Genomic DNA, 26,771 nt, shown 5'->3' on the forward strand with positions numbered 1-26,771 from the left:
CTCATGCTGGAGTGCAATGGAGTGCAATGGCCCAATCTCGGCTCACTGCAACCTCTGCCTCCTGGGTTCCAGTGATTTTCCTGTCTCAGCCTCCCAAGTAGCTGGAATTACAGGCATGTGTCACCATGCCAGGCTAATTTTGTATTTTTAATAGAGACAGATTTCATCATATTGGCCAGGCTGCTCTTGAACTCCTGACCTCGAGATCTGTCTGCCTCCTCCTCTCAAAGTGTTGGGATTACATTAGTGAGCCACCGCACTCGGCCTGGCTTCTCTTTTTATTCTGAAACAAAAAGAAAAAAAGAAATGGTTTGTAGTGTCGTAGACCATAAGGTGAGCATCCATTTCTGACTTGATTGCCTGTTTTTCTCTCTTGTCCACTGTTTCCACCAAAGAGTCTCTTTGAGGTAACCTTAACCTGTTACATGTCTGGAAAGTTTACCTCTGCTCCTAACAGTGAGAAACCCCTCTCCTCTGCTCCTAAGGGTGTTTCATTAGATAGTCTTACTCAAGAATCTAGTTAAGATTTCACCTCTGCATAGACTGCGTGGTGACTATCCTAAGCAGGTGATAAGAGAGAGAGACAAGATAAATACATGATTTGCATAACCTAATACCATGAGTGACGTATCATCACTATTGTCATCCTTTCTTGGTTACACACACTGAACATATTATCAGATGGAAGGAGCCTACAGAAGAATTTGAACATAAATAAAAGCAAAATAGAAAAACAAATCTATCTTTTTCACTTTTTGATTTTAGCTTCTGCCAAGTAACTTTTACTTATTTATATGCTTATTGCTTATCTCCTCTCACTGGAACAAAAGCTGTATGAGGGCAGCAATTTTAATTGTTTTGTTCACTACTACATTTTCGGTTCTTAGAATTGCATCTGACGGGTTGTGGGCACGTTAACTTTTGTTGCCAAGTGGATACTTGAATGAATTAACATGATTTACTTTGTGTAAGAGGATTATATATGATGATCTATGAAAGTGCTTTTCAAAGGTAACTATTAAAATGCTTTGTAAAATTAAACTATCAATTATCTGTAATATAGCAAATATAAATGGATCTGAATTATGTTGTCATTATGATATAATAATACCTTAAAAGGTTTATATTAAATCCATGTAATCATGAATTAGGTCTGGAACATTGTTTCTGTCTCTCTCCATATATATATTAATAAAGCATCATTTGTACATCAGCATTTAAGGCAAATTATTATACAAATTATGATATTTCGTTGTTTGCCTTCTTTCTGATTGAATGACAAAACTACCCCAATATACTACATGAAATATTTACAGAACTTACCGTAAATCTAATCAGAACATCTATTTTCTTTTAACTCTAAATTTCTCTATCTTTATTCTGTATGATATGTATGCCTTGTAGATATTTCTGTTCTCACCTGAGCATAAGGTTTCTAGCTATACTATTGAAAAAGTTATTGAATGAAATCTACTGTATGATATGTATGCCTTGTAGATATTTCTGTTCTCACCTGAGCATAAGGTTTCTAGCTATACTATTGAAAAAGTTATTGAATGAAATCTACATTTCATATCCACCCTCCAAGACATCCCCCATTGACACCAGTGTTGCTTATGTTCAAATTCTGTTATAAGCTCCTCCCATATGATAATATTTTGAGTCTGTGTAATGAAGAAAAGCTGACAGTAGTGATGTTGTGTCACTCAGGATATTAGGTTATGCAAGACATGCATATATTTTTTCTCTCTCGCTTTCTTATCACCTGTTTTTTGATAGTCACCATGTCTTCCTTGGAGAGTCCCTCTTGGGGAATCAGAGTCCACCTACCAAGAGCCCAAGAGGAATTGAGACCTTCAGCTAATGGCCAAGTGAGTGAGTGGAAGTTAGTTCTCCAGTCTCATTCAGATGCCTTATTAAATAACTTAAGCAAGAACCATTCCGCTAAACTACTCACTTCAAGATTGTATAAAATAATATTTTAAGCAACTAAATTTCAGTGATTTTTATATAACTATTGGTGTATGACTAACATACTATATTAGAGATCTAACATAATAGAGGGTTCTTTCTATAATAGGTCAATGTTGAAAATAATGGCTTTCCAATGTTGCATATCACTGAAATCAAGATGTTTACATAGATTTTAAGTTTTATACTGGTGAAAAACAATTACACTTATTTTGCTTCTACTTATATGATAAAATATATATTTATTAGTAGAATTATAAACCTTGGAAATTATTATTATAGTATTCTCTCTAGACCTTGGAGATACAGATGACAAAATCAAATCAGAAATACAGTCAATACAATATGCATGGATTCCATATTTGTGAATTCACCTACTGGATGACGATTATTTTTATTCTCCAATTTTTGCTCATGTAACTTCTGTGGTAATTGAAGGTACAGAGTGGTAAATCGTTTAAGTCACCCTATGCACACATTGCCACATAAGTGGACCAAGGAAATACTCTGCTTTCTTGGATCAGCTCTCATACGAAAAAGTGTCCTTTTGTTTGTATATTTAGTGTCACTCTTTGTGTAATTTTTTTTTGTTTTTGTAATTTCACTATTTAAAATTGTTCCTACGTTTAGTGCTGAAGAGCTGTCTAGTGTTTTAATCACAAGAGGCCTGTGATATGCCTTACGGAGAAAATATGTCTTTAAGTATAAGTGTCTTCAAACAGAAACATACACAAAACAAGGGTATGTACTAACCAGTTAATAAAAATATTGTGACCAGAAGCTCAGGGTAAATTACTCCCTTGATATAAAATTGTAAAACTTTAAGAATTATAGTAGGAAATAAGTGGTCTTTCATAAGAATGAAGGGAACTTTTTTTTCGTATTATCTCTTCTTTGTTCTTAGTACATTTGGCTGGTGCTGTTATTGTTTTTGTTTTTCAGAATCATCATAATCCCCTAATCCTTTCCTCTGATAGCAATATAGAAAGGACTTTGTCTCCTTTATCTTTTCATCATGACAGATCTTCAGGAAGTATTGCTTGTCCTTATATTTTAAGTTTTTTTCCCTTTTATTTTTTTCTGCTCCTTATCACATTTTAATGTAATGTTCTAGACCAGAATCAACTTAGGCTTTTTCTTCCCCTTGTAGGTTTCAAGTTTAATGAGTAATAAAAATTAAACTGATTTGTAGTACTGAGAAATCAAAATTAGGGCTTTTTGTAGAACCTATTTAATAATGATGAAAATCCAGAAATCTTTGTTTAGTTGTGTGCGTGTCAGGGAGGAGCATGAATATGCGTGCCTGTGTACCCTAAGATAATTGCCTTTTTTTTTTTTTTTTTTGAGATAGAGTCTTGCTCTGTCGCCAGGGGCCAGGCTGGAGTGCAGTGGCAGGATCTTGATGACTCACTGCAACCTCCACCTCCCGGGTTCAAGCAATTATCCTTCCTCAGCCTCCCGAGTAGCTGGGACTACAGGTGTGTGCCACCATTCCCAGCTAATTTTTGTATTTTTTAGTAGAGACAGGGTTTCACCTTGTTGGCCAGTATGTTCTTGATCTCTTGACCTCCTGATCCGCCCACCTTGGCCTCCCAAAGTGCTGAGATTACAGGCATGAGCCACTGCGTCCAGCCAATAATTGGTTTTTTAAAAAATGAAAGTATTCATTTGGTCAGCCAGTCAGTCATTGATTTTTTCATTTGCAAATGTTCACTGCTAAAGAAATGAAAAATGACATAAAATGTATAGTACTTATAAATATTTTGAATAGCAATTTTAGTATTATTAAAACTAATTCAGAGTTAACAATTGCCTAAAATGATGGTATTTTTCTGTCTTTTTCTAATGTTAGAAATATAATGTTTGCTTCTTCTGTAAAATAACATACTGTTGATTTTTTTTGGAAGAAAGATGCTGCTAGTCATCATATGTCTTTCTTCTTATAAGTACTTGCATTATGATATTGAGACATGGTAGTATTCATACGATAACTGATAGGAGTAAATAACTCTAACAGATTTACAAAGAATGAGGAAGGCATTTAAAGGATTGTGACTATCCCTGTATCAACCATTTTAAGCTGTATATTTATTTGTACTATGGCACTTACTGTTAAAATTTCTTGTAGCAGCCAAGCGTTCCAAATGTTCTCCATTATTTTTCCCCCCTGCAGTAAAGAGAAAGTATAGAAAATAAATAAGAAACAAGTTTAATTCCAGGTTGTTTATGGCATTTGGATCAATAACTAACACTCAAGATAGAAAAATCAACTTTATAATGCAGTCTTTCTGACAAGATTTCATGTTGCTCCTGAAAAATATTGTTTCTGATACATTAGGGATGTAATTAATAATAGCTGAAGGTTTTGTATTTCAGAAAGCCCCTACAGAATAGCAACAAAATTCTACATCATATGTATTTCAAATAGTGTAAGTGAATTTGGGGATGGCTATCAATAGGTTAGATTTATCCTAGTAACTTTGGATAACATTGCAACTATCTATTCAAGGCAGACACTGTTGTGAGTGTTTTAATCAATCTAACTAGATAAGGTTGAAAAAGCTTATATGATTCCAGTAGTCACAGTAACAGACAGAGGTAAAAAAAACAAAAATAAAAATAAACAACAACAACAAAAAGCTAGCCTTGTTAAATAAATAACTTTTGTTTTGATGCTTACAGTTTTATTTGTTCTGATCACTTTAAAAAAATTTGGAAAATCATTGTGATTTTCTATGTCCCATGCCCTAAATCAAAAGGGTATTCTATTAGTTATTTTATATAAGGGACTAAATGCAAGTCAATGGTCTTAGGTGTTATTTTTCTTAGAAATATTTGATAAGGTTAATATTTCCTTGAGAAATAACTAACAACTCCTCTTAAAAATACCAGCTTACAATCGAATAAATTAGAACTTTTTGTGGACAGTCATTATTGACAGTATGGCTGAAACTATGCCTACAAGAAAGCCATCCTGAAGAGTCATTAATGGAATACAACAATGACAAAAAGATTACACAGCATTTTAAAATATAATTTTAACATGTACAAGTGAAGTTTAGTTACATGAATATAGTGCAACAAGGTGATGTCTGGGCCCTTAGTGTAACCATAACCTTAATACAATGGAACCCTACATTGTGCTCATTAAATAATTTCTCACACCTTATCTCCTCCCCATTCTTCTAGCCTTCTGAGTATCCAGTGTCTACTATTCCACACTCTGTGTCCATGTGTACACATTATGTAGCTTCCACTTGTAAGTGAAAATGTGATATTTGATTTTCTGTTTTGGAATTGTTCCACTTAAGACAGTGTCTTACAATTCCATCCACGTTTCTATACAAGACACTATTTCATTTTGTACAGCTGAATAATGTTCCATCATATATATATATATATACACACACACACACACACACACACACATATATAATTAATCAGTGATTTACTAATGGACACTTAGGTTGATGCCGTATCTTTGCTATTGTGAATATTGCTGCAATAAACATACTTGTCTAGGTATCATTTTGATAAAATGATTCCTTTTTCTTTGGATAGATACTAAGCACTGGAATTGATGGATCAAATGGGATAGTTCTACTTTTAGTTCCCTAAAAAAATCTCCACACTGTTTTCTGTGGAGTTTGTACTAACTTACATTCTCACCAACATTGTATATGCCTTCCCTTTTTGCTGCATTCTCACTGATGTTTTTTATATTATTGTATGTTTAATGACAGCCACTCTGACTGATGTACACTTGTATCTTATTGTGGTTTGAATTGTTATTTCTCTGAAGATTTGTAATGTTGAAGCATTCTTTTGGCTTGTTGGCCGTGTATGTCTTCTTTTGAGAAATGTCTATTTATGTCCTTTGCCTACTTTTTAATGGAGATTTTTGTGGTTTGTTGTTGTTGCTGAGTTATTTAAGCTTCTTGTAAAACCTCAATGTCAGTTCCCTTTTGGGTGCATAGTTTGCAAATTTTTCTCCCATTCTATATGTTAGCACTTCACTCTGTTGATTACTTCTGGAAATAATCACTGAAGGAATTACAACACAAAATTGAAGGCTTTAACAATAGAATAGACCAAGCAGAAGAGAGACTCTCTGACCTTGAAGACAAGTCTTTTGAATGAAGGTAGTCAGACAAAAAGAGAAAATAAAGAATTAATAAAGCATTCTAGAATTATGAGAACAGGTAAAGGAACTGAACTTATAAATAATTCATATTCCTGAGGGAGAAGAAAAGGAAAAGTTCAGAAAATATATATAAGGAAATAACTGATGAAAATATTTAGGCAGGAGATTTATGCATCCAGATACAAGAGGCCCATACTTTGCAAGATGATCATCATGGTGACATATAATTATCAGATTATCTAAAGTCAACATGAAGGAAAAAATATAAATATCAACAAGAGAAAAGCAGTTTCTCATCAACAAAGAAAACCACATAAGATTAACAACACATTTCTCAGCAGAAACCTTATAAGCCAGAATAGACTGGGATATTATTTTCAGATTGCTTAAAGAGAAAAAAAAAAATCTATCAATCGCAAATTTTATATCCTGACATAATAAGCTTCATAAATAAAGAAGAATAAAGTCTTTTCCACACAAGAAAACATTGAGGGAGTTCTTCACCACTAAATAGTTCCTGCCAGAAATGCTCAAAGGAGTTCTAATCATAAAAATGAATAATCAATATTTGCCATTGTAAAAACATGATGGTAGAAAGTTCACAGGTCTTATAAAACAATTTTACAAAGGATGAAGAGAAATAATTATAATGACAACAGGACAGAACTCCACCAAACTACACAGACAAACAGAAAAATTAGAAAAAGATACATGAAACAATTAATGTAATGACAGGAGCAAGACCTGCCATATCAAGATTGCATAGCATCTTAACGGGAAAACAACTAACTGGTTGGTTGAAGTTACCTTGAATAATTGTGATGTGAATCTAAAATACTTACTGAGTTTTCAAAGTTAGGTTGTATAGTCATTCTTTCTTGTCCACAATGACATTTCAAGGAGAGCTTATCACCTTTGAGTTGATTTCCATTTCTAAAAAAATTTTTGGGCAAAGATTCAATCTTAAACTCAGTTCGAATAGTTTTTTTTTTTTCTCCCTTAATTGGCTCAAAACCTTATAATCAGGAGGGTTCATTTCCAGTTCTTTCACTGACCCTCATTCTTCAGGACAAAACTCTTTCTGTAGTTAAGTGACAGCAGAATAGAGCAAGGTTTTAAGAAAATAATCCCATTACCAGAAGTTATTCTCAGAAGTGTTATCTATTAACACCAATTTTATATTTTTTCTATAAATAAATCTATTTGACTACTGTCTTAACACCTTCTCATTAATATGTCTAAAAAAAGCTGTTTTACTTGGCAATGTCTCATCTGTACCTTCCCTATTCTATTTCCACATAAGCAATGGCCCCATCATTCATCCAGTTGATCAAGCTAGAAATCTCAGAATCTTGCTTGATGACTTCTTCACCATTAACATCCATCTAATATTTGATTGATTCCTTCACTTTTTATATAAAATATATTAACTCATTCTCTCATATCGTCATCCTCACTGTCAAAATTCTACTCTAAACAAATATTAAGTGCTATCTTAATTGGCTATAGTAGTAGAAACCTAGGCTTTCAAACTTCTCTTTCATAAGTGACATTTCTCACCAAAAAACAAGTGTTTTTTGTAAAAAGTAATACACACACATATACACAGACACATACACACACATCATGTTACTTCTGTGTTTAAACTATTTCAGTCACATCCCATTACTTAGCATAAAAAACCTCTGTGTTGTCTACTAGTATCAGGACTTGGCTTTTTTTTTCTTTGAAACTTTTCTTCTTTTTTTTTTATTGTACGTTAGGCTCTGTGGTACATGTGCAGATCATGCAGAGTTGTTGCACAGGTACTTACATGGCAAGGTCGTTTGCTGCCTCCGTTCCCTGGTCACCTATATTTGGCATTTCTCCCCATGTTATCCCTCCCCAACTTATAATTTAAACAGAACTATGTCTCAGGGCAAGATTATTTTTTAATATTCCTTGCTTTTTTTATGTTTTGCATTTATCTTAATTGTGAAAGTTGAAATGTTGCTCTCCAAAGTGTTTAATTAGAGTTAACAAGTATTATTCTGTTTTCTAAATTGAGATTGTCTTCATTCATTTAAAATTTTTGAATTTCAATTTTGTATTTATTTGTCATTTTTTAAATCTTCTATTCCCAATGGCTGGTGACTTTCACAATAAAAGTAGCTACATTTGTTAAAGTTGTCTATACACTAGTTTTAAGTAACTAGGGATGATTTCCCTTATTAGTCCTTAAGTTATAACACATCAACCACCATATATGTATGTGTGTATGCATGGTATATGTTTTATATATGTGCATGTATATTTGTGTGTGTGTGTGTGTCTGTGTGTGTGTGCAAAGTGATCAATGTGGTCCCACCACTAATGGCAAAAAGTGTTCAGAATACCCAGGTGAAATTAAATGTATCTCTGCATTAAATTATTAAGTTGCTATCCTAAACTCGTAGGACAAAATGCAGAAAAATGGACTTGTAGCTTAGAAAGGGGATAATATCTGTGAAACAATGCTGAAAGAATCAGTGCAATAAACATTAATTAGTATAATTACATCATAGTAAGGGTTAAGTTAAATGAAGAACACAATAGACAAAGTTTTTAGTCAGAGAATGTGTTAGGAAATGACACTGGAGTATCCAAAATCATCAAGGGAATAATGTTGAAAAGTCAATAATAAAAAAACTTTTACATTTTAATCTAATCTGACAAAGTATAAAGCTGAATATTCATGTATTGGTAGGATTATAAGGAGAAATGACAATTGTGGTATTATTGATATTTTAAAATTTGATTAGGTGTGGCTCTATTTTTAAAAGGTCTAGAAATGTCCAATGTTACAGTTAAACACAGTAATGAATATATTATTGTGATGGAAGATTAAGTATTCACATAATCTGTAATTTTGTTCCTGAGTAAGAACATGCATTCAAAAAATCTTACAATTCTCTTGCTACTAGTTATTAATACAACAATATTCATATCAGTGTTATTAGCAATATCAAAAAGTCATCAGTTACCTGTATTTCCAGCACTATAGGAGTTAAGTAGAATGTACAGAATACTCAGGTGTTCAGAGCATTCTGTATATTATGGAGAATGATGCAGCAGCAAGAACTAGCCTTTTATGTTAAATATGGTTAGATGTAAGTATAGATTTAAAAACTAAGCAAATTATACATCTGCTGGTGAATAGATTAAAAAAAAGTTTATGTTCACACAGTAGAACACTACCCAAAAATAAAATGGAATAAGTGCTGACACACATCACAACAAAAGCCTACAATAAGTGAAAAATCCAGACACATATGACTGCATGTTATACAATTTCATGGGCTATGTTGAAATTATATGAAATTGTGGGTGATAAAAGAGAAGTGCATGATAATCTGACCACTACTGAGAGAGCATGCTGTAAGATCTTATCTCTGGGGAGGCTAGGAAAAAGTAAAGTATTTGTGATTTGTCTCTGATTTTTTTTTAATGTCACTCATTGACAATTTTGATATTTCAGGTAAAATTTCATTGCACAATTGCTGATGCAGATATACATATCTGCAGAGTTACAGCATATTGGCTCATTTTGGTTTTAGGAAATGAGAGGTAATTTTTTCTCAACCTGGTACATTTTGGGTGCCCAGAAGATAAGATATGCACAGTGAATATGTACTGGTAACAATTACTGTCTTAAATGAATTAAAAATGTGAAATCACCTTTTTGCACCTGTTCCAAAAATCTGTTCATTGTAGCGCTACAAAATTTTGATCAGGGAGGGTCATAGAAAAATCTCAGTGTGAGATATAGGTTATGTATTGGCTTATTTGTTCATGATTCTGTTAGTAGTTTTTATCTTGATAGTTAAGTATCAACATAACCTAATGGGAAATCTTTTCTTCATATACACATGTTTAAATGCCACACTTCCAAGCAAACTGCAATGAGGAGAGTGGTTGAACATATTCTGGATTGTAAAGCATGTTTATTTAAAAGAAATCCTTACAATTAACTGTATTAGTCATACCTATTTAGAAGTTACTTAGCTATTATAAAACATTCTATCTTTAAATTTAATGAACAACATCTTTGGAAAAAATAGACGTGGTATATAGAATATGTCCATTCAAATTTAAATTAAAATTAATAAAATTAATACTTTTTTCAATAGGAATGCATTCATGTATGTGTCAGAATGTTTTTCTTGCTATATCACATAATTTTATAGTCATATTTTATCATTCTGAATATATACAAGATTAAATCTATTACTTGATTCATTTAATATAGTTATTTTGGAGCTTCAAAAATGGTGTGCTCTGACTTTGCTTTTGTTTGATATTTTGTAAATTTATTTTTGTCAATTGGAAATTTCCGGCCCTATGTTATTATTCTTTCTACAAAATATTTTTAAATTTGTTTTTCTTTTATGAATCTGGCATACTAAAATTTGCTATTTCAGTCACCTGTTCCTTCCAGAAGAAAATAAGTAACTTAAAATCAAAACCTAATATCAAATGAAGACCAGAACATTACAAGAAAATAAAACTTCCAAGCCATAGCCTTCATGAAAATTGATATTAAAATCCTTGATGAAGTTTTGGCAATTTGAGGACAACAATATACCCAGAAAATATCATCACTAAGTAGATCATTCTGAAAAATAAATGATTCATTTGTCATTTAAAGAGAAAATCAAGTGATTACCTCAACAGATACAGAAAAATAATTTTGAAAAGTTTAACATCCATCTATGATGCATGAAAAACTTAAAGCCAACATCTCTGTTTTATTTGTATAGTAACTTTATTTTCTAACAATTTCAACTTCAAGATTTCAGAGGGTACATGTACACATTTGTTATATATATGAGTAGATTAAGGGATGCTGAATTTTGGAGTATGGTTCCAGTCACTAAGGTAGTGAGCATAGTATCCAGTAGGTAGCTTTTCAATCTGGGTCTTATTCCCTCACTACCACCTCTAGTAGTCCACAGGATCTTTGTTCACATATTTATATCCCTGTGTACTCAGTGTTTCACTCGCAGTCATAACTGAGAACATACTGTGTTTGGTGTCATCTTCCGGCATTACTTCACTTAGGATTATGGCCTCCAGCTCCACCCATATTGTTGCAAAGACATGAATCAATTTTTTGTAGTAGCTGCATAGTTCCATGTTATAGATGTACAACATTTTCTTTATCCAACCCACTATTGATGGGCGCATATGTTGACTTCATTTCTTTGCTGTTGTGAATAGCATTGCCATGAACATACAAGTGTATGTGTCTTTTTGATTGAGTAATTGATTTTCTTTTTGGTATATACTCAGTAATATACCAAACCTGGGTTGAATAGTATCTCTGTTTTAAGTTCTCAGAGAAATTGCAGAACTGATTTCCACAGTAGCTGAACTAATTTACATTTCTTTCAACAGTGTATATAAGTGTTCCTTTTTTTCTAAAGCCTCACTAGCATCTTCTTTTATGATTTTTTTTATACTTTAAATTCTGCAGTACATGTGCAGATCTTGCATGATTGTTATGTAGGTATATACAGGCGATGGTGGTTTACTGCCCCCACCCACCCCCAACAGAGCCCAGTGTGTGATGTTCCCCTCTTTGTGTCCATGTGTTCTCATTGTTCAGTACCCACTTATGAATGAGAACATGAGGTGTTTGGTTTTCTGTTCTTGTGTCAGTTTGCTGAGAATGATGGTTTCCAGATTCATCCATGTCCCTGCAAAGGACATGAACTCATCATTTTTTATGGGATTTTAATTTTTTTATTTTTAAAAACAGATTTATATTCCCTTTATCAATCACATTCATGTCTTATAGATATTCCTGATTCGTGAAATAATTACTCAGTTATCCTTTGATGGGTAAGATAATCTGAATGTATACTTGTTGTTATTGCTTTTGGATATTTTAGCTTGAACCTCATTCATATAAACCAATGTATAATAAAAAGATAAAATATGACACCTTTGTCCGATAAAATAATATACAAAGTAGAAATGTGATTTTTAAAAACCATTATGTCAGAAAAAAACTTGTGACAGGTAGTGAAATATTATGTCAGGAAGATAAGGGGAGATGTCAGTCATGAAAAGCCTTGTATGTCATATTAAAGGCTTTGATTCTGTAAACTGCAATGACATTGGAAAGTTATATGTATAGAAGTGAGAAGGTAAGATTTAACATTATAGCAAGACCACTCCGGATGCTATGGTAACAATAAAGAGTAGCAGAATTAAAGCAGGAAGACAATTATTTCCCTTTTGCTGAAATTCAAGGAGATGATAATAGCATGGGAAATGATGATGCCAATAAAATATAGTATTAAAAATGTTTATGCCAAGGCCTACATTCTGAGCATATGCCAGAATAGAGCTATCATGGACTACAAACCTAAAGTCTGTGTGAGAAATTGTATTGTTGTTTCTGTTTTGGTTTGGTTGTTTTGTTTTTGGCAATGGCTAAAGGAGCATTTTGGAACTCATGCTTGAACATGTAGCTTGGAGTTGCCTTTTAAAAATTCAAGGCTGGGTGCGGTGGCCCATGCCTGTAATTCCAATACTTTAGGAGGCCAAGGTGGGCGGATCATGAGGTCAGCACTTTGGGAGGCCAAGGTGGGCAGATCATGAGGTCAGGAGTTCAAGACCAGTCTAGCCAACATAGTTGAAACCCCGTCTCAACTAAAAATACAAAAAAATAGCTGGGTGTGCTGGCAGGTGCCTGTTATCCCAGCTACTCAGGCAGAGGCTGAGGCAGGAGAATCCCATGAACCTGGGAGGTGGAGGATACATGCGAGCCAAGAGCACGCCATTGCACTCCAGCCTCGGGAAGAGAGAAAGATTCCGTCTCGAAAAACAAAAAAGAGGGAAAGAAATTCAAGTAGATTTGCTGAATATATTGTTGGGTAAATGAGACTGGATTCAGGCAAGGGCCCAAGGTTTAATACATATTTTCAGAATCATGAAAATAAGATGATATTTTATTTCCAGTCATGTGACTGAATAAAATCACCTAAGGTATCAGTTTAGATTAACAAGTTGTTCAAGGAATACACTCTGAAACACTTAAAGATGAGAAAATGAAAGACAAAATGAGACTAAGAGAGAAAGGCCAAAAAGTTGAAGGGAAAACAAGTGAATTTGTTGTCCTGAAACCTTTAACATAATTAAATACTGTGTCTAAATACATTTCAAATTGTTAAACACATTTTTGCAATAAAATTTTCTTTTTGTAATTAAAAAATTTATTACAGCAAAATATGTTTAATACAAATTTATCATCTTAGCCATTTTAACTATACAGTTCAGTAGTATTAAATAAAGATATAGCAGGTGCAGTCATCATTACCATCTATGTCCATAACAGTTTTCATCTTGTAAGAATGAAATAATAACTACCCACTCCTCCCTTTTGTTCTTCCCTGGCAATCTTGAATAGGCAATAACAGAACTGAAAAAGGAAGACAAAGCTGGGGATTCTCACTTCCTGACTTCAAAAATTATCACACACCTACAGCAATTAAAAGTGTGGTGCTGGTATAAATATAGATATATGAATTATTGGAATAGAATGGAGAGCCCAGAAATAAACTCTCATATATACTGCAAATTATTTTTACAAAGTAGATAAGACCATTCAATGTGGAAAAGACAGTCTGCTCATTTAGTCATCATTTAAGTTGGACCCTTACAATCATTATATTCAAAAATAAAGCAAAACGAATCAAAGATCTATATGTCAGATCTCAAACGACAAAATTTGTAAAAGACAGGAAAGGGCAAAATCATCATGATATTGCAGTTTGCCGTGATTTATTGAAAATGACATAAAATGCCCAGTTAACAAAAGAATACACAGGCAAATTAGACTTGATTAATTTTTTTATTTGTCCATTGAAAGACAATATGAAGATAAAAAGACAATTTATGGAAGGGAGAATATTTTTGCAAGTCATATATGTAACAATAAATATTCAGAATATACAGAGAACTCCTAAAACTCATCAGCAGCATTAAAAGAAACACAATTCAAAACTGGGCAGAAGGCTTGAATAAACATATCTCCAAAGAAGACATACTGATAATAAATAAGCACTTGAAAAGAATTTTAGTATCATTAATTTTTGATAAAACTTTAAAAATATAAACTCAGGTAATTCATTTAGTAAGGAATATGTCACTATTCACCCTTTTCTTCCTTTAACATTTCAGTTTTTAGTCATATATTTTTCTAAAAGCTGAAAAAACCCTGAAAAAGTCAGATGCATCTCTGCCTAATAAATTATATTTTTATAATGTTAAAAAAGTCCATTGTTGCACATAATATTGTCAAATAGATGTCTGGTAATATATTACCGTTTAATCACTTAATACTATAATTGTCGATGTTCCATCAATCTAGTATACATTTTGAAAGTAATGATGAAAAGTGTGCTAATAATTTTAAAATTTATGCTACTGAATTCTATAAAGTAAAAGGGATTTCATCAGTTATTTTTAATATTTTCCTTTTATGTATAAATAACAATCATTAAGTAATTTGAATTCTTGAAACGTTTCCTTCTAATAAAATAATACAGTTTAATTTATAACGGCTATGCTAACTATAGTGTTGCTTCTCCCATTCCTGGCATTAATTGAAGTGTTACCAACTCTGAATAGAGGTCATTTTAGTTTTTCTATAACATACTGTAACATTTTATAATTTATATCGGTAAGCATTTTTTATTGCATTTTAGGTTTTGGGGTACATGTGAAGAACATGCAAGATAGTTGCATAGGTACACACGTGGCAGTGTAATTTGCTGCCTTCTGTAAGCAGTTTTTAATTAAGTGATATACAAAAATGAATATTTTGTGATAAATAGGGTAGGTATGATTTTTTCTTGTTCGTAACAAAATTTGACTGAAATTAGTATGCAAGCCCCTTTTTAAAAGCTTAAGAAAATTTTAAAAATTCCAACATAATTCTGTCGTTCATCTATTCCCGTAACTAGAGCACTTACAGTTTTATGGTTAATTAATTTATGATAGTAATAAAACTTTTATAGCAAATCCTAATTTTAGTAGAAATGAATGCAAGATCAATAATCTTCAATGTAAGGAGTCTAACCTTGAGCAGGATACAGTATAAGCTTTCTACACTTTTACTCAGATATAGCTAACATCCTTTTAGCAAATTTTAATGTTTTCATTGAGCAGGAAATATTAGAAAATTGAATGTTTATATTCATTTTATTAAATATTAAACTTTTAAGTACCTATGTACCCTGTGTGACCAATAGTTTCACAAACTTTGAATCTGACATTTCAGATTTTGGCATGGGGTTTTCAGCGATTATTGTAATTTCTTTTGTTGTATGTATGTGAAGCCCTATTTGGGAAATGAATATTTTTAAGTACATGCTAATATTTTACAAACTATACTTGAGTAGAATAAGTTTCCATAGATCGGCAAGCAGATTCTTTGCTAGTGATGCAATGGTATAATAGAATTCAGAAATATAAATTACTTTATATTTTTATTTATTTTCTCTCTGTCTTACCTAAAAAAACATATTGTAGATACAGTAAAGAGAAAACTAGGGAGAATATAACCATTTGTTGTGCAACCATGAACCCTTTTTATTTACTTTAATGTAACATAGATATCACAAAGCAAGACACATGGAAGACAAAAATAGCAGAAAACTATATTCTAAGAACAATGACTCACATTTGTCTCTTTCACAGACTAAAATATGGACAATAGCTGTATATCTCACACTGTGATGTCTTTTATTTACTTCATGAAAGCAGAAATATTTGCTAGAAATGAGAAGGTGTGTCATACACAAAGATTTGGAGTTTCGTTTATCCGATGGGGTACTTTCTTTGGGCAAATAGGTGATTAGAAAATACATTTCTTTTTAAACTAAAAATAAAATTCTTACAAATTAAAATCTGTTATTTTTCTATTTGGAAAAAGTGACTTTGGAATAAAGACTGGAAGAGGTTGGAGAAGCAGGTGGTGTGGGTCCTGGCTGGAGAAGCACTTCACTCACAGATAACATAAAATGCAAATTCTATAAAGTAGGTAATTAATATTGACATCCCTAAAGTCTTTGTTCATCAACAAATGTGATAAAATAGGCTTTCTCTAAGAAATAGTGATTTCTCATGCAAGAGCACTGCAAAATCAGGTGGAAAAAAATGTAAGTCATAAATTCACAAACTTGATAATACTGTAACAGAGAGGTAAATTTTTAGAATTTGTTCTTGCCATGATCGGATTCCTTCTTAGTAAACAGAGATCATAGGCATTGATTCCATCTTAGTAAATAAATATTGTACACAATAAAAACAGATATTGATTTCATTGCAGTACATAGAGATTGTAGATCATTTCGGCTACCTATAAAGGAGGCTTTTGATTGAGATAAATATATCAATTAAGTGAAATAACCTCCCACATTAAACCAAGTGGGGATGATGTTTTTCATAAAATTACTTTGCATTTATTTTTAAGGCTTCTTACAAAGCAGTACCCTATATTTCATTTTCTTCACCTGAGGAGCAAGGGTTATTGACAAATAGAGTTTGTTAAAAACCCTTTGGAAGCTGTATTTTGTTAAAATGGGGAGTGTGATTTCAATGGATTATTTGGAGAATAAGAAAGTCATCAACAAAACCTGCTCCACAGTTCTTGAACATGCTGAAGGGAAAAATAAAACCCTTGGAGACGAAAACTTTCCAAAATATGCTGGTTCTCTGAAAATAGTGTGGGGTTTAGATTTGGGAGTGTCAAATCAAATCAGATTTCTTCTGTGAAGATATATCCACTTGAACATCGTGTTGTGTTTCACTTTGTTTCAGGAGCACTTGGGCTTCTTTCATACCATTTTTAGCATTTTAAAATTCCCTTTCTTGAATATGTGTGAATTATATCTCCTCTTCACTTGTATGTTATAACATACTTTAGAACAGGAACTTGTCTGCTTATATTTGTGTTTGGCTTAGGATAAAGCAAAATATTTGTTTCATTTAACATCCATTAAATATTAGTAACTGGCTTAGATATATTTTTTTAATTTTTATACTTTAAGTTGCGGGATGCATGTGCAAAACATGCAGGCTTGTTACATAGGTATACATGTGCCATGTTTATGTGCTGCACCCATCAACTGTCATGTATACTAAGTATTTCTCTTAATGCTATTCCTCCCTTAGCCCCCCACCATCTGACAGGTCGTGGTGTGTGATGTTCCCCTTCTGTGACCATGTTTTCTCATTGTTCAGTTCACACTTATGAGTGAGAACATGTGATATTTGGTTTCTTGTTCCTGTGTTAGTTGCTGAGAATGATGGTTTCCAGCTTCATCCATGTCCCTGCAAAATGCATGAACTCATCATTTTGTGGCCAATAAGCATGTAAAAAAAAAAAACCTCATCATCACTGGTCATTAGAGAAATGCAAATCAAAACCACATTGAGATATCATCTCATGCCAGTTAGAATGCCGATCATTAAAAAGTCAGGAAACAACAGATACTGGAGAGGTTGTGGAGAAATAGGAACATTTTACTACTGTTGGTGGGAGTGTAAATTAGTTCAACCATTGTGGAAGACACTGTAGCAATTCCTTAAGGACTTAGAACCAGAAACACCATTTGACTCGGAAATCCCATTATTGGGTATATACCCAAAGGATTATAAATCATTCTACTATAAAGACACATGCGCGCATATGTTTATTGCAGCACTGTTCACAGTAGCAAAGACTTGGAATCAGTCCAAATGCCCAGCAATGGTAGACTAGAAAAACAAAATATGGCACATACACACCATGGAGTACTATGCAGCGATATAATTTATTTTTAAATGTCTTAAAGTCATTACATACTTAAAACTTTTTCTCTATTTATAATTAATCAGTAAATCACTCTGTAGTGTGTGCATGTGTATGCACATGCTTGCACATGCCAATTTGCTTTTCAGATTTCAAATTTGCTTAAAAAGAATCCCTGCACTTGTGTATAGAAACTTCGCTGAGAGGGAATGTTAATATGAACAGAAGAAAATATAATTGACTCTTTTAAGTATCTAAAATTTGAGAAAGACATCTATGTTTCCACATTGCTGAAGTATATTTCTCAGTAGACAAAACCATTACAAAACTCAGAACATTATAATACATTACATCATGCGCAGATATTTTTAGAGTTGTTTAGCAAACAACAGGTCTCAGGAATAAAGATGTTGCCATTAGCAGAGAAAGTAGAGATAGTAATGATTAAATCCACTGCAGTGATCTAATTTCAACATAAGACCGTGTGTATGTTGGAAAATATTTGATAACTGCTGCTTTGTTAGGATGCTCAATGAGTAACCCACAGCAGCTATATAAGAATTGTGTTTCCTGGCCAGGCGCGGTGGCTCACGCCTGTAATCCCAGCACTTTCGAAGGCCGAGGCAGGAGGATCACAATCTCAGGAGATCGAGACCATCCTGGCCAAGATGGTGAAACCTGGTCTCTACTAAAATACAAAAAATTAGCCGGGCGTGGTGGTGCCCTGTCTGCAGTCCCAGCTACTCAGGAGGTTGAGGCAGGAGAATCACTTGAACCCGGGAGGCGGAGATTGCAGTGAGCCAAGATTGCACCATTGCACTCCAGTCTGGGCGACAGAGTGAGTCTGTCTCAAACAAACAAACAAACAAAAAGAAAAATTGAATTGTGTTTCCCCTTTACTACTACCTTACTTTTAGTTTGTTGCCAAATATATGCTTGGCTAAGAAGTTGTGTGTTTAATATTCAGTAAATAAAGAACAACTTCTTACTCTCTCATTATATAAAAGAAAGTAGTGTCTATGCTATGATGTCGAGCATTTAAAAATCCAGAAATAGTAAATAATTTATGGTGTATAATCTGTATTTCAAATAACCTAAATAATCTGTAGGTGTTGAATATATGTATTCAGAAGTATTCTAATAAACAATAATAAGCTATTCTGATAAAAATATCTTATGATATCATACTGTGGGGCTATTATGTGATGATGTGGTTATTTATATGTTTAATGTAATTTTCTGTATATTATATATGGCACATAATATTAATTTCATATGGTAAACATTGCCAAAATATTCTCATATAAGGTTCAGAAAGAACCTCGTCATCTTTACTCGTATTTCTTTAAACAAGGATTTATATCAAGATCTATTTACTTATAAAGACATTTATCATAAATTGTGTACAATGTTGCTTGTTAATATTCATATTATATCTAGTCTAGAAGTAAAATTTGATGTTGCCCTTGCTTTTCCTAGTAAATCATTGTTTCTTAACTAAGATTTTTTTCACAATGTACTGAATATAATGCCCATTCCCATTTTCCTGTCTGGAGGTTGATAACCCTTCCGTTAAAGCTGTATGCATTAAAACATCTGAAAAGTGACTAGTGATATTCCTGATATCCTTACACGTTGTCTCCCTTCCCATTTGAGAAGCACTGCTATAGGTTTTTATTCAATAATATCAGTATGTGCTTATAAATGTAATTAGCAATAATCATCCCCTTACCCTCCAACATGCCCTGTATTCACATAGGTGTCCTGTGGGAAAAAAATGGCCAACATAAAAACGGTCCTCTTATGTCATATTCCCTTTTGCTCCTGCACTGCTGAACAGTTAAAAATCACGGATTTAATCTCCTGGAAAGAATTATCTCAGCTCCTAGGGCTATCATAAGTAGACATTTAAGGGCTTTTCAAATTGAAATCAGACATTAAAATATTAAGATGCGTCTTGAAAGGTGAGCTAGCAACTTTTAGGGTAATAATACATATATTATTTTAAAGTACAGCCAGGAAGTCTGAGTAAATTATCTGCTTATAACAAGCCAGAATGTCCTATCAAATGATACTAAATTATTCAATAAACTTCTGACAATTTATCCTGTATCAGTAGTTTCCTGAGGATCAAATAATTTTTTAAAAAGTTTTTCTATAGTTGGGATTTCATGCAGATATAAATACTGTAACTTCTCTTCCTCAATTTATATAAGGAATCAGAAAACCGCAAAATATACCCTCTTAACTAATATAGTAATCGATTTTGATAATTAAATAATATAATAGTCTATAACCATAGTTCAAGTAAAATAATTGATTATTACTCTTACCCATCAATTTCTGTCAATGCTTTGTTGCAAATGTCTGTCAAATTAATAGGCAGAGTGATTCACTAGATTGAGGCTGTTTAGTAGAGATGTATATTAAAACATATTAATACCTCTGTGTCCTGGAAGACAATGGTAAAATTTTTATATTATACTTTCAAAATCTATAGCAACATAATAGAGATTATGTGAAAAAATAAAATATAAACATTTATTACAATACAAAATATAGTTTAGCGAAAAATTAAGACTAGATATTGTAAGAATAACTCAGTTACATGGGATTCAAAAAGATATATTTTAGAAAATGCTGATTGATTGATTTTATTATTTTATAGGTATGACAAATAGTCTAACATATAATGATTAGTAAATATGCATTGACACATTTTTTAAGACAACATACTTCGTGTATTTCAGTATGCACTTATATATATAAGTGTGTGAATATTTGTGTGGATAAAGAGCAGGAGACTATGTCTGTTCATAGTATTTAGGAAAGGAGGTAGGTATCCTAATTGTGAGAGTTCTCAAAGTTCAGAATACATATGGGTTTTCTATTTAATGCTTTCTTAATCTTGAGTATAAACATATTCAAATTTTTCTTAAGATATTTGATAAAATCTTGAAATGAGATGAGCCAATTAAATTCTATTATGATAATGGATTTGTGTGAGAATTATTTTTCTCCTAAAGAATAGATATAAATGATAATCACACTTCAATATAGGAGGAAAAATTGCTTTGTTTATTGTCTCTCTGATGATAGCAATTCGAAAATCAGACTAAATATTAAAATCAACCAACAAACCATTTGATTGCATCAGATTGGTGACAACGAAATGGGGATTTGACTGGTCAATATTGAAGAAGAGTAAGTACGGCTAGAGAATGTGGAATACTCTGTGATTTGACCTTTTCCCTGAAGACAAAGACTAAATCTTTTAAGTAGTTTATGAAGTCCAATAATTGAACAAATATGTTAGTAGCAGACTTAAAAAAATTGGAGGAGAAAGAAAAGGAAATCAGAGCATATCAAAGAGAAGTATCTTTTAACTGATGTACTTTTTAGAATAAAAACTCAAAGCTCTATTCTATAAGGGTGATAGAGAAGAAGACCAACTCTCAAAAGTATAAAACCCAGTTTAGAAGCTTCTTGATTTTTGCCTCTAAGGCCGAAGTATACACACTATGATCTGTGAACCAAATTGGGCCCACCACATTTGTGTAGAGTACGTAAGACAAAAATGAGTTTTAGATTTTTATGTTTAATTCTTTGTAAAACTTTATATTTTATCTTTTTATGTTTCATTTGTTTTTAATTGATGCATAATAATATATATGTATGGAGTACAGTGTGATATTGCAAAACATGTACACATTGTGTAATTATTCAGCCAGAGTTATTGGCATATCCATCACTTCAAACACCTGTCATTTCTTTGAGATGAGAAGATTCAAGACTGTTCTGGCTATTTTGGCACATATGTTATGGTTAGCTATTGTCACTCTACTTTGTAATAGAACATCAGAAATTAATCCTCCCATCTAACTGTAACTTTGTACCCATTGACCAACCTCTCCCCATCCCTATTACCCCATACTCTCCCCAGCCTCTAGTAACCTCTACTTCTATGAGACAAACTTTTTTAGATTTCATAGATTAGTGAGATCATGTGGTATTTGGGGGTTTTGTTTGCTTGGCTTATTTTACTCTATATAATGTTCTCTAGGTTCATCCATGTTGTTGCAAATGACAGAAGTTCATTCTTCTTCTTACTTTTTTATACGGTGTCTCACTCTGTCACCCAGGCTGGAGTACAGTGGTAATATACCAGCTCACTCACTGCAATCTCCACCTCCCGAGTTCAAGTGATTTTCCTGCCTGCCTCAGCCTCCTGTGTAGCTGGAATTACAGGTGCCCACCATAATGCCTGGCTAATTTTTGTATGTTTTCTAGAGTCAGGGTTTGGGCCATGTTGACCAGGCATGTCTCAAACCCCTGACCTCAGGTGATCTAGCCACCTCAGCCTCCCAAAATGCCTGAATCACCATGCATGACAGAATTTTATTATTTTTAACGGCTGAATAGCATTCCATTGTGTATACATAACACTTCTTAAAATTCAGGCTCGGCTTATGCCTATAATCTCATTACTCTGGGATGCAGTGTGTGATCATGTGAGGCCAGGTGTTCAAGAAAATATATCCCTAAAAAAAAAAAAATTAGCCGGCCATGTTGGCACACACCTGTAATCCTAGCTTCTTGGGAGGCTGAGGCAGAAGGAATCGCTCGAACCCAGGAGACAGAGGTTGCAGTGATGGGATTGTATCACTACACTCAGTAAGATTGTCTCAAAAAAAAATAAAAGCAGAATAAAAATAAATAAATACTAATAAAATAAAATAAAATTCATTCATCCATTGATGGATACTTAGGTTGATTTTCTTTCTTGGGTAATTTGAAATAATGCTGCAATAAACATGGTGATGCCAGATATCTCTCTGACATATTCATCAATTTTCTGCATATACATACCCAGTAGTGGGGCTGTTGAGTCATACAGTGGTTATAATTTTGCTTTTTGAGGAAGGTCTTTTTTTGTTGTCCATCATGGCTGTACTTGTTTACATTCTCATCAAAAGTGTTTAAGAGTTTCTTTTTCTCCACATCCTCACCAGCGTTCATTATTTTTGTTTGAGTTTTGATAACAGCCATTTTAATTGGTGTAAGATGACATGACATTGTGGTTTTGATTCACATTTTCTTCATTATCAGTCATGTTGATCATATTTTCATATACCTGTTGGTCATTTATGTATCTTATTTTAATAATAAGACTTTCAGCTATTTTACCCATTTTAATTAGATTATTTTTTTCCTGTCTTCTTTGTTGTTATGATTGAGTCCTGAATATTAACTCCTTTTCAGATGCATAGTTTGTGAATATGTTAACCTGATCTGCAGATTTTCTCTTCACTCTATTGATTGTTTCCTTTACTGTGTATAATGGTTTTTGGTTTGATGTAGTCCCATTTGTCTATTTTTGCTTTTGTTGCCCGTGTATTTAAAGTCTTATCCAAAAAAATCCTTGCCCAGACCAATGTCATAAATTTCTTTCCCTATGTTTTCAAAATTTTAAAAAGACTATTCGCTTTTTGGCAAAAAAGAAAAAAAAAACACAAAAACACAAAACGAAACAAAATCTCAGTTCAGGAAATTGTCTCTTTGCCCACAAATCCTAAAATATTTGCTATCTGGCTCTTTATATAAAAAATTGCTCATCTGTTTTATAATGTTCTGAGATTACAAGTGCCCCAGCCTAGAAACATGTGAGCCACAAACATTAATTTTGTATGCATGAAGGCAACGCAATTCAAAGTCCCAAATAATTTCTACCTATTTTCCACATAAAAATGTTTGCTACTTAATTAAAAATAAAGCGAATGTATATAGTTGGTACTGACTGTAAATGATAAGGAGATAAAGAAACTGAAACATATCTAAAGCAGAGGCAGATCATGTAATTATCAGACACAGACCAAAATAGCCATGATTAATATAGGCAAGACATTTTTTTAAATGCAATATTTGGCAGAAAACTAGACATTAAAAAATTAAATTCTACTGCTAAAATATCAATCATTGAATTTAATAAATATGTTTAACAGTACTTTAGACACAGCCTTAAAGAGAACTAGTAAACTAAAGTATATATAAAAGTAAAGTATTTTATTAAACTATTAAAAGTAGAAATACAGAAAGGTGAAAAAAGAATGACAGATATAAGATGTTTCAAATAGGTATGAGTTAAGGTCTGAAAGAAAGGAAAGAGACTGTAACAGAGATATAGTATAAAAGCTAATCACTGAGATTTTCTCAACACTGAAGAAAAGCATCAAGTCATAGTTTCGAAATCTATTATGAATACCAAGTAGGATACAGCAATCGAATAAAGAAAATAACTCTAGGTACACTGTAGTAAAACTGATGGAAAAAAATAAAGGGAATATATGAATAGTCAGCAGATAAATAGCATTAATTATGAAGGATAATGCAACTGATTTTGATTGACAATCAAAAAATAATAGAAAGCAGAAAAAATGAAAATATATCTTCAAAATCCTTTTAAAAAGTGCATGTCAAACTATACTTGTATTAGCAGATAAGAAAATAATCAGATGACTGATTTCCACTTCAAGAAATGATATATTAGCTTGTTTTAGACCAAAGGCTCGAAAAGAAATAAAAACAGCTATATGATGCATTTTTTAAATAAAAAAATCACAGATATTCCAAGCAGTGAGAATGTGAGGAAAAAAGAAAGAAGAGAAGCTCAGAGACATGCAGTATTTACTTTTTTTTTTTTTATGTAGCATTTGGTAATTCCAAAGCATTGACTCAGAAGCTGAGATGTGGAAGAATTAAAAGGACTCATCAGACTGGCAATCATTGGACAAATTTTGCCACAGGTTGCAATTTCAAAACTGTTTTTGATGATCTTTCCCCTAAGTCATGCCTTTGTGTTCAATCAAACTATTAGTTCAGTTTCATCTCAGAATGAAGGAAATGTATGCAACCCTTGATTACTGACAATTGGCCGTTGATCAAAATCCAGCAACATTAAGTTTTGAAGAGCACCAGCTTTGTGAACCTTTCCGTCTTCATGGTGTTTTAATTTAATACTGTGCCTCTTCTAGGCCAGACACCTGCTTCCTTCATGTTTTCTCACTAAAATGCTAAATTGTGTGTTTATTTATCTAAGTGATATAATTTCAATCGGAATGATATGTAGTCATCAATGGGGGTTCCTTTTGAAGTTTGTTTATTTGAAAAATAACTTGGGGAAAAATGAAGATATTCTCTTGAAAAAATCATTTTGGGTATAGCTAAAAAAAATCATTTTGTAGGGAGTGTTCCCCCATTTGTTTTGAAACATGAGAAATTAATAAATTATGATCTTTAAATCATATAGCTTGATAAAATTTTCAAGGACTTAGGTTATTGTCTAAATAGGTACCTTGTATATTTGTCAATGTCTGTTTATTTTACAACTAAGGTTTTTTTCTCTTTCCTTGGAGAGGGAACATACTAACCTTTTATAATGAAAATTTTATATTTGGCTGCAGCTGGTTCTCTCTTTTTCAAATGATCCTTTGCCTCTCTCTTTCCATCCTTTATATAATGTCAAAGATTAAATGATGAAAAATTACTTTAGTCATTATATATGCAGTATCTACTTCACATAGTCAAAAATGTCTATCTGAAACACATATATTAACTTCTTCTTTTTTACATGTATAGAAATGTACATTTATGCTGTAACTTTTAGGAAATATGATATAGAAATTATTTTGTTAAGTAAAGTTTATTTTAGCCCCTTTAACAATTTATTTGCCCATTTCCTCTTGTGAAGCATATTTTACAAATATAAAGAAAAGTTTCTAGATGCATTAAAAATGGACACCTAGGATCGGAGTCAGCCATATTCTGACATCAACCTTTATAGCTCTGTCAGCAAAATCATTGCTTGTAGAAAATTTGCCATTCTTTACTATGTGAGTTCTACATGAACTGCTGATATTTGAATAGATGGTTGTAAAGCCTCTTATGAATCAGCTATCGATTTTCAATTAGATGTTTTAGTTCCCAAGAAAGTAAAACACTTCCACATTTTTCCAATTTTTTCTTACTGTATGAGACACCAAACACATACGTATTATCTATCTATCATCTAGCTACCCATCGTCTATCTATCCATCTATTTAATCTATTTACTCTAGTTCAGCACCAAAATTTGTAGTTCTAGTGATGCTATTAACTCAGCAACTTTTGCTGTTTAATTCCAGAGAAAAACACAAATTTTCAAAATTTGATGACATGTCTCCACATCATATGAAGATTTAATTTAGCCATTTTTGTCCTGGCATGTGACCCATCAGTAATTATTATTCAATCAGCATTTTGAACTGGAAAGTCAGATAAATTAACTTTGGTCCTAGTGCCTTCTATTACCATTGTTCAATCGTTATCATCTATTAGAGCAAGATCTGGTAAGAGAATAGCAGGGTTTAGGAGTTCACATTTCTCAGGCACAATATTAGGACTGGATAATATTAGGCTGTTCAAAGCCAGTCGGATGAGTAACTGAAGAATGCTGGGTTTTATGCACTTGCAGAATAGCTGTCACAGCACGTGGGTCATGCAAACAAATAATGTGACCCAAGGTAAGAGCTTGAGCCTTTCAGTAAGTGTGGCAGCTGCTGCCACGGCCCAGAGGCCTCTAGGCATTCCCTGTGCCAGAGCACCTGGAATTAATAAAAAATATGCTATTTGTCTATAGCTTAATTCCAACTTCTGAGTTAATGTTCCACTACCAGCACCTTTATTTTCATGACAAAAAAATGTAAAAGGTTTCTCAAAATGTAAAATCCTCGAAACTGAGGGAAAAGCTATTACCAGTTTCATTTCTTCAAATCCCTTTCAGATTCTAAGGTTCAA

The 26,771-nt window shown here is 32.7% G+C and overlaps 1 protein-coding gene across 11 annotated transcripts in view; it reads left to right on the plus strand.

The window, feature by feature from the left end:
* The window catches only part of LOC144580101 (uncharacterized), an 852,895-nt gene that overhangs the window by 64,991 nt on the left and 761,133 nt on the right, over positions 1-26,771 (plus strand). For 5 of the 11 annotated variants that reach the window (XR_013529026.1, XR_013529027.1, XR_013529025.1 and 2 more), the window contains one exon: positions 1,780-1,871. The exons of the other annotated variants lie outside the window; for them this stretch is intronic. The gene's annotated coding sequence lies outside the window, so the exon portion shown is untranslated. The remainder of the gene's footprint in view (positions 1-1,779; positions 1,872-26,771) is intronic. 11 annotated transcript variants of the gene reach the window in all.

Source organism: Callithrix jacchus, chromosome 18 (assembly GCF_049354715.1).
Source record: "Callithrix jacchus isolate 240 chromosome 18, calJac240_pri, whole genome shotgun sequence".
Lineage (NCBI taxonomy): Eukaryota > Metazoa > Chordata > Mammalia > Primates > Cebidae > Callithrix > Callithrix jacchus.